This window comes from Rhamphochromis longiceps, linkage group LG3, assembly GCF_057381845.1.
Source record: "Rhamphochromis longiceps isolate RC_006_pf linkage group LG3, R_longiceps_female_GT1.1, whole genome shotgun sequence".
Taxonomy (NCBI): Eukaryota; Metazoa; Chordata; class Actinopteri; order Cichliformes; family Cichlidae; genus Rhamphochromis; species Rhamphochromis longiceps.
The window spans coordinates 24,689,718-24,698,492 of record NC_140559.1 but is presented as its reverse complement, the minus strand read 5'-3'; the positions used below and the strand labels follow the sequence as shown (position 1 = coordinate 24,698,492).

Sequence of the window (8,775 nt, the reverse complement as noted above, 5' to 3'; positions counted from 1 at the left end):
AATTTGATAGAAAAATTAAACCCTGATTAAAAAACATAGAGACCCACCTTTTTTTATCTTCATAAATAAGATGTTAATTAAATGGTGTTTGAAATGGTTTATTTGGATAATACTAAGGATTTGAAGTCACATGACAATTATTTTGCTATTTTGAACAGGTCATGTAGGGTTAAGTGAGTAGGACCTTAGTCACACAGGACTGGAGCTCTGGTAACCACCTGTCACCAGGGAAAAATACAACTGGTTGGTTAAAGCCTTACAATTCCTTGGTTAGTTAATGGATTGCTGCAGTCACTCCAGTTTGATGGAAAACACCAACTTGTCTGCAAACACCATTTGTTCTCAGCTGCTGCACTGAGGCGTTTCTTTTATTTTGAAGGCTAATATTCTCCGTTTCTGGTTTGCGTTGCACTTTTAAAGTTTTACTACTCCTCAGTGGTCAGCTGGCACGTTCCTGCAGAAGTCAGCTTCTTCCATCCAAACTATGGACAACTGTGGCAATCTGCTAGCAGTCAAAGCAAGGAGAGGTTTTTGGTGTAACGCCCTCTTCATGAATGCAAACTTCAGGTGGTTCTGATCACGTTCAGTATGGTGGATAACTCTGTGCACATGTGACATCACAGCAGAAACCTCATTAAGACAAATATTATTGAGGCTCTTAAAAAAGAATAGAAATACATTTGTATTTAGTGCTTTTTATTGTTCGGTTTAACCCAGCAGCTTTTGAAATGTCTCACTGAAAATGTGCTGATGGTTTGCTAGAAGACAAATGTTTGCTGTTATGTGTACTGTGTAGTAAATGTTTATTGCATGTGTTTATAGTGTAAATATACTGTCGATGTTACTATGTTGGAAATGTGTTCAACACATTTTAAAAGCCATAATTTTTTTGCTAGTTGCCTTAAATTCACAAATAAAAAGCTTCTTCCTTCCTGTCATCGCCAATGATGCAGTAAAGACTGAAAATACACATCAACCAAAACATTTACATCTTTTTTGGGAACAGTAATAAATTTGTATTTTTAGTTGTACATTTTTATTCTACTACCATAATTTGGTAACTATCTTCTGAAAAACTTCTCTGAGTTCTCTCATGAATATGAATGGTTCTGGAGATCCTTACTGTCCTCGGTTTGACTTGATTGCAAAATGTAGAGTCATTGTACATTAAAGTAAAACCAAAGACCAACAGACAGCTGGTGAATGTAACATCCACCTGACAAAAAGGATTCTAAGGTGAACATTAAAGTGAGTGAATATTAAACTCACAGCAGAAGTTACCGTGACACAAAAACAGTTTGAGCCTCTCTCTGTGGTTTTCTCCATAATAATAAACATGATCCTCCATTTGGATCATATCATGGTTTTATATCAGAGACTCCATAATGGTTAATGTGATGTTGACCCATGAACCTTTCACGGAGTCAGAGTTTCTGTTTCACTCATGTTGAACTTGTGTTGGTGTGGACTGTGACTATGGGCCCTTTAAAGAAACAGTTCACATTTCAACAGTAACACAACATTACTAACAGAAGTTGGAGTCACATTACAAATCCTGTTTAGATGACATAAAGACAAAACTTCTCTTCATGGCGACATGTTTCATTATGTAAAGGCACTTCTTCAGTTTGAGGTATGTCACGACAGCAAATTCAAAAGTGTTAAATGTTTTGGTGTTAATAGTCTTCTTGCAAAAGTAGAGTTAATTTTACTCTAAGCAGAGTCACATTCTTTTAATGTAACTCTGAGGTGTAAAATGATAGTAGTTAAAATCGAGTGTTAAAAATGAGTGTTTCTCTGTCAAATCTGGAGGTGTTACAATGGAAACATTAACTCTTGACCTCTTAACTCTGAACTCCTAGAGGGGCTATGACACCAACAGAGTAAATTCACAGACTCCGCCCCCAGCACGGCTCCAATCGAAGCTGAAGTGAAGCCGTTTCAGAACATTTTGCTCTACATATTTGAGTTGTTTGCCATGCTTGGTAAGTCATTCTTTCAAAGATTGTTTCAATTGTTATTAGCTTTTACTTCTGTGGCTCTTTGGAGTTGAGACAAAGCTGTGTGAAAGGCATTAGCCATGTTGCTCGCTGATAGCATAATATTCTGTTTTAGCTAGCTGAAAGGTATTGTTTGCGGGCAAATACCACAGCCTTGAAAAAAGCTTGCATGTGAATTTTCAGTCAAACGTTTGGTCAAATACACCTAAAACAATGTCTAGAATGTGAAATGTTGGTGTAATGGTGCTACTTGAAGCCTGAAAACGATCGCCCATAAAAAAACAAAACAAACCGAGCAAACAGCAGTAGCAGACGTCCTGACTGGGTTCTACGTTAGCATTTAGATCCCTCCAGAGTTTTGTGCACACGGTTTAGGTAAAAATGAAAAAGGTTGAGGTTTTACATTTAGTTCAGTATTACCTGTTGCCTGTGTCCTTGTCTTTTGGGAAAATACTTTACACAAAAAGGATTCCTTTTTTTTTCTGTGCTGCAATTGTTTACTGGATTATTTGTGCCATTAATTAGTGTCAACTAATTTTTATTCAATCTCCGCACAGGATATGCTTGTGAAGATGGAATATGGGGGAGAGCAGAAGTGCGTTGAAGTTCCACAAAGGGATGAATGAAGGACATGCATATTGTATTGAAGAAATAAGTGATGAGATGCTGTTATTTGCATTTACCATGTCAGACCTTTTGATAAACACAATTCTAATGAAAGTGAGAACATGTATACTGTTACATCTTTCAGAAAATGTTTTGAAATTGTGGTGCACAGTTCAGAATAAATGTTTTTCAAAAACCATTGCATCTTTTTAGTAAATGTTTATTTCCAAAAGAAATTTCTAGAAGGTCAGAACAGTAAAATTCCCGTTTTTTAGAATGAATTAGAAGATAACTCTTACGTAGTTAAACTAAAATACTCTTTGAGAGTTAATATATAAACTCTTAACACCAAGTGTTAAATTATCAACTCCAGACAGATTTGGTGTTTAACACTAAATCAGAGTTAACGTACCAACTCTCCAAAAAGAGTTAAATTAACACTCTCTGGTGTGGACCCATATAGACACTTTAATAGTGTTGAAATCAAATCCGACAGTGTTAATTTGGACATGCTGGATTTGCTGTGTAGTCACGTGTAAGAGCAACAGTTTAAATGTCATTGGAGAAAGATCCAAGAGAAGACAACAACTGAGTGTACTTATGGTCAGGTCCAGTTATCAAAGCTTCTTAAGGTGGACAGTCTTGTTTGGCTGACAGGATTCATTGGTGCATGTGAGTAATGTTAAGACCACTTTCAGGCAGATGAAGCCATCCAATTGCTGGAGTCCATGTGACCATGCCAAGACAGCATCCCAACGCTCTGTGCCACAGTTTAGCTCCCATTGGAGGACTGAACAAATCCCACTGCTCATAAATTTTTAACCAGATCTCTTAGTCCTCTCATGAAATTACTCTCAGAGCTGATAGACAAAATATTTAGTGCAGTTTTGCATTGTCAAAGAAGTAAAGAACATACGTATGTTTCAGCCTTCCTCTCTGAAAACAGGCAATAGTGCAAATAACAGTTTAGCTGTAACTGAAACTTGACGCTCTGATCTGTTTCCTTCATTGTTTTCCTATTTGCTCCAAAAGACTAAAATAAATAAAGAAATAAAGGATGTGGGTTTAAAAAACTAATAAAACAATTGGTCTTTGGCTTTTTTGCTTCATCTCTTCCCCTCATAAACTGTTTGTTCTAAGTTTGTTGCTATCAGCTGTAGGGATGGGTATCGAAAACCGGTTCTTGTTGAGAACCGGTTCCCACTGTTTCAATTCCTTGGAATTGTTTGACATTTTTGCAAACGATTCCCTTATCGATTCCAGTCGCCCCGAATGACGTCACCATGTTGCGGAGCGTCATTTACCTGGCAAGAAACACGGCGCGTAAGCGGCTCAAATGCTCAAAAGTTTACGAGAACGGATGACAACAGGGCAACTTGCAATACTTGCAAAGTAGATACTTCATTTAAGGGAGGAAACACTACAAATATGCAAAAGCATTTGCTCACAAAACACGCGATGACCTTAAATGAATGTCATGTTTTTAATTCCGCTCCGGACTCGTGAATCTCAACCCAGCAGCAGCGGTAACGTTTGCACGTCCTCTCCCGTTAATGCGGCAGGTAAATAATCAACTAACACTGCATATTATGTTAGCGCGATCTGCCTTATTACAAAACCTGCCATTACTGTGCATTTAGGTGACCATGATGAGACAGACAGAGTCTGGCTCAGATGCTGGCAGTTCTCGCTGCAGTCTACCGGTAGCGTCTCCTTTCAGGCCAGGATAGACAAATGTCACCGAGCAGTGACTAAGTTTGTGGTAAAAGGCTTGAACCAGTGTTGCCAACTCCTCAGTAAGGAAAATCGCTATTGGTTGTCCTAGAAGTCGCTAAATGACGTCATCGCCTAATTTGCATAATTGGTCATGCTAATCTAATTGTAACCTATGTTGTTGGAGAGAGAAATAACATCGTGGAAGAGACAAAGTGAGTAAAAAACGTCCTAAATGCATTTAGAGTTTATTTAGAACTACAAATTAAATTTCTTTTAGCAATTATTGTTTTTTTTAATGTCACAATTCCAACCCTGCTCCTTTACCTGGGCTTGGACCGGCAAAAGTGACCTGAAATAGGCACTCTGGTGGAGTTACTTTGTGTGTGTGTTTATAAGTAGTTTTAAACCTTGTGATCCACAAAACAGCATAAGAGTAAAAGGTAAAAGAGTAAAAGAAGAACTGACTGCATTACAGCACCCACTGCTTGTTGAGAGTAAAAGCAATACGCGCTTTCACGTCTTTTTTTAGCTGAAAACTCGCTAAATATAGCGACAAAGTCGCTAAGTTGGCAACACTGGCTTGAACCCATTTGCCACAGCAGATGCCCCCAATTTTAGGTAAGTGAATGTGTTTAATTGTAGGCAGGGACATTACTGGATATTCTTGTGTAATTGCTACAGAATAATTTATGTTAAACTTTGTTATTGCTACAGAAGAATATTTATTTTATTATTTTACATTTACAATTTTTTTTCCTGGGGACCCTGTGACACCCCATTGAAGAGCCGTAGGCTGGATCTCTTAAGATCTCACTGTTGGGTTTGTAAGGCCATGTTACTCCTCAATTTCTATCTTGTTCAAAGAGAAGATATAAAACAAAGTTCTAAGCTAATCGAACTTAGTGTTCTCCTTTTTTAAAAAGAATCGATAAAGAATCGAATCGTTAAACAGAATTGAAAATGGAATCGGAATCGTGAAAATCTTATCAATACCCATCCCTAATCAGCTGTTTCCAGGTCCAAATTCTCCTTCTTCTCTAAAAGCCTCATTTATAAAAGTAGTGACTGACTCAATTTAGTTTTTAGGCTTTTCCATTAGATCAGATCCTTTTTCAGTACCTACTCTGCTGGGGTTCCAAGAAAGCTGAGGCCATCCTAAAATGTGATGCCAACAGACTGTCATCTATAACTAAACATCTAATGTTACCCAGCTGCAGTTGAGTGGTGGAAATGCTCTGAAATTCATAGTTCAGAGGCAGAATCTTTGATTTTCTCCAGTTAATGGAGTAGTCTGATATGGATGACACATAGCAGAAAACGGCTTCCAGCTCTTGATTGGCCCATTTTGCTAGGCCGTTAGTCTGTGGGTGAAAACCAGAGGAAGTAAGTGACTTGGCAGTCTCTAGTGCAGAAGGAAGCTTAGGTGAAGCCACAAAGTGGAACACCTTAGCAGAGATGGGCAGTAATGCTACTGTAATCTGATTACTTTTTTCAAGTAACTTGACCAACACTGCACCTTAGTGAAACAGTCAATTAAAGTGAGGATGTGGGTGTTACCAGAAGAGGGCGGCAGGCCCGTGACGAAGTCCAACATGATATGTGACCAGGGCTGCTTAGGAGTAGGAAGTGGTCAGAGCATGTCAGTAGGAGGAGTGTTTGACACCTTTTCTATGTCCCAATTCAGGGACAAAATAAACTTACAAAACGGGAATGGAGTTGTATGAACTTCAAATATCTGCTTGATTTATCGAGACATCACATATTTGCAAAAGTGCTCCAAAGTTTTCAGAAACGTCTGTTACCCAGCAGCTCGATAGCTGACCAGGAGATCAAGGCTCAGTAGAGCCGGCGAGAACAGCGAACTCCCGGCACATCGTTTTCAGACCTCGTGCGGTCTTTCACTACTCGGGTTAAACATGATATATAAGTCACTTAGATGACTTAAAATGGTTATTGTTTGGCTTTTTTCAGTGTTTTATTTGCTCCTGAGTAAATTGGTTTGGCTGAGATTAAAGTTATAGTTTTCACACAGCTGAAAATATTTCAAACAGAAATCTGATTAAACAGAAGTGTGAGATGACCGAGACTTTACTCCAGTGTCCTGTTATATATTTTAGCGAGCGAGGAGCAGAAGGCTGAGTTTATTATAACTACACCGAGACAGCTGGTGACACAAATCTTTTGGCCCAGTTCACAAGCCTCACACTTCCGACCGTCTCAGTCATCAGAGGACCCGGCCCACGCAGACCGCGAAGACTGGGTCCTCTGAAAGATGCAGCCTGTGAACTTACAAAGTCTGGACTAGTGAGAACAAGAGTACAGACTCGGGTACTTGAGAATTGAGAAGCATCTTTAATCTCTGGGAATCATACAAAAACATCTAATATTGAAGTTCTTGTACAACTTTTTTTTAGAAAGTTTAAACTATCTGACAATAAGCATCTTTAAACTAAAGAAATTACCATGTCAAGGACTGTATCATGAAATCACTCAGTTTCAACATGCAGTACAGACCACTAAGGACACAGCATTAGTATGTAGTAATAATATTATTGGCTAATTGGACAAGATCTACCTGTGACGACCCACTGCACCCTGCCTTCCTCTTGGCTCATGTGTGTCTTGTTTGCAGGCATTGGAGAGGCGGAGTTCCCGTTTACAATCAGTGACACTGGCAACACCTGGGCCAGTGTGCCAGGACTCTATATAAAAAGCCTTTAGGGCATAGTTTTGGTTGGCTCTGAGACACCAGGTTGGACTTTGGCTGTGTTCGGTTTTGTTTTTGCTTTTGACACTATTACATGCATCATCTTCACTCATCCATTCCTTCACACACCACTGTTTGTTTTTGACAGTAGGTGTTTTTCTGTTTTATTTGTTTAAAAGAATAAAGCAGCTTGGAATACATTCCTAACCATGTCTGTTTTTTTGTTTGTTTGTTTTTGTTTTGTTTTGTTTTTTGTCATGACCGTATGGCCTGGTTCGTGACACTGCCTTTGTCTAATTGATGAGGAATAATAAATATCCATAAGAGAAAAAGCTGGTATTTCAAAATAAACTGCTTATTTCCTTCCATTTTAGAAACTGCAATGTTTAAAGGTTTAACTGCAACATCTCTTGAAAAACAAGGCAACCAAAAAACCCCAAAGCCCTTTGACTGCATTTATGTGTCAAAAATTAAGAAGAAATGTCTGTGTGCTTTAAGGGACACTACCCTTTCAAACAATATATGCCAAGCAAGTAATCTAAATATAGCATAAAGATATATGTGATATGATAACTGGCCAACATGTGATGCCAGTTATGCCTGTAACAGGTTTATACTGGGAAACCTCCAGACAGTGTTGCAGAAAGACTGTATAGACAATATAAATGATTTCAAAACAAATGTTCTTGGTAAATTTGACCCTTTTATTTGATTATTTTTTAGAGTCAAAATAATCCAGAAATGATCTTTTTTAGAGTATTATTAGAGTTATTAATCAGTAATGAGGCATAAAGGTCATAATTAACAAACAGTGGTTTTAAAAACGTGTAATATTCACAAGAACTTAAGTTGATCAAAACTCTGACACAGGAAATTTGTTAGAAAACAACAAAATAGATCTATTATTATACTTTATATAATACGTGTTCATGGGACTGCCGTTTGTGACTGGGAAAACAAAATTGTGTAACATTAAATGAACACACCATTATGGTTTAAGCCACACACTGTAACAGATGTGGAAGAAATTTACATCAGCCTTGGAGACAACTTGAAACAACAGGTCATCAGCGTTTTTATCAAGTGTCAGTGAGGATGTGTGACTTAGATAGATTTTGAACCCCAGTAACATATCCAGAGTTTACCGTTAAGTAGTCAGTGGGAGCCAAGCTGAAGCCTCAGTCGGCCTTTCTGTTAAAGCACGCTGTGTTTCTGAAATGCTCTTTTATTGATTCATCATTGAATATTAACTTGTTTGTACTTTCATCTGTTAGTTTGTCGTCCTCTTCTGCAGGATTTCCCGTCAGGTCAAGCCTTTTTCACCTTTTCAACAAATACAGTTTGACTTTGCAAAGCAGAAAAATGACACGTGACAAAAAAAGTGTAAAACTGTTGACTTTAAAGAAAAAATTTTCCTACAATGTTAAGGTTAACTGATGACTATAGAATGAAAACTGTGGGCAGATCACCAGCTGTGGAGGAATAGTTGCTCCACAATGTTGTTGTGGATCAACAAGTGAGGCTCTCCACTCTAGATCAAAACATATATTTATTCATGTATTTATGTATGTATGTAAGTATTTATTTATTTATTGATATCAGTCATTCAATAGTACTAAAATGTATGCAAAGTGTATGGCAGCATGTATCTCACCGCCAAGCCAATCATTTCAAAATTTGAACAGTGTGGGACGAGTGCACTAGTTACATGGCATATTTCATTATATCTAAACTTAGCACAAAAGA

The 8,775-nt window shown here is 37.9% G+C and overlaps 1 long non-coding RNA gene across 1 annotated transcript; it reads left to right on the top strand.

Annotated features, from left to right (window-relative positions):
- The first annotated feature begins 1,673 nt into the window (after window positions 1-1,673).
- On the top strand, window positions 1,674-2,805 carry LOC146673609 (uncharacterized). The gene is made up of 2 exons (XR_014908729.1): window positions 1,674-1,985; window positions 2,558-2,805. It is a non-coding gene; the product is annotated as an uncharacterized LOC146673609 (long non-coding RNA).
- The last annotated feature ends 5,970 nt before the right edge of the window (window positions 2,806-8,775 follow it).